An 828-nucleotide genomic window follows, 5' to 3' on the forward strand; every position below is an offset into this window, starting at 1 on the left:
GGACAGTGTCGCACACCTTGAGCTGATATCATTCGCCCACACCACTTCACTTCCGTCGCGAAGAACTGACACTTCTTCGCGTGGAGTTTGAGGCCAAACTTTTCGCAGCGCTCTAGCACCTTGTCCAGCACTTCGAGGAGCGAAGCTTCATCTTCAGCATAGCCTAGTATATCATCCAGCCAGGCCAAAATGCACGTCCCGAGCAGATCTCCGAAGATCTCTTCTACTACGCCTTGGCAGTAGGCTACCGCATCCGTGGCGCCCATGGGCACCCGCGTCGGCGTGTAGATGCCCCGGTGAGTTACGAACGAGTAGATCTCCTGGGAATCAGGGTGTAGCGGTAGTTGCCAGTACCCACGAAACCAGTCGAGGACAAAGAACACCTTGGCGCCCTCCAGCTCACCGATCACGACCTCCAGCACTGGCATAGGCCATGGCATGGGCTCTGTGCGCTCGTTGACACTGCGCGTGTCGATTGTCATGCGTGGATCCGCCAGCGGGTCATCAGCCTGTTCCTTCTTCTTGACAATCCGAGGTGCGGAGGCCCAGCGACTCCTATGGTTCTTGAAGATGAGTCCGTGCTTCATCAATGTGGTCGTGTGTCTGTCCAGAAAGGCGCGATCATTGGGTGAATAGCGGCGGGGCTGCGCCCTGGTCGGCGTCGCTCCGGGCTTCAGCCTGACTTGCATTGGCGCTACGCGGACAGGTGGGTCATGGCCGAACTCGAGCCGAAATGAATCCGCTCGCATCTGCAGGATGCCCCGAAGCTTGGCGCTGCCGTCGAGGGTCAGTCCCATCCTCGTTGCTATCTCCACCTTGGACTCCAGG

The sequence above is a fragment of the Phytophthora ramorum genome, assembly GCF_020800215.1.
Source record: "Phytophthora ramorum isolate Pr-102 chromosome Unknown Phyram_PR-102_s0011, whole genome shotgun sequence".
Lineage (NCBI taxonomy): Eukaryota > Oomycota > Peronosporomycetes > Peronosporales > Peronosporaceae > Phytophthora > Phytophthora ramorum.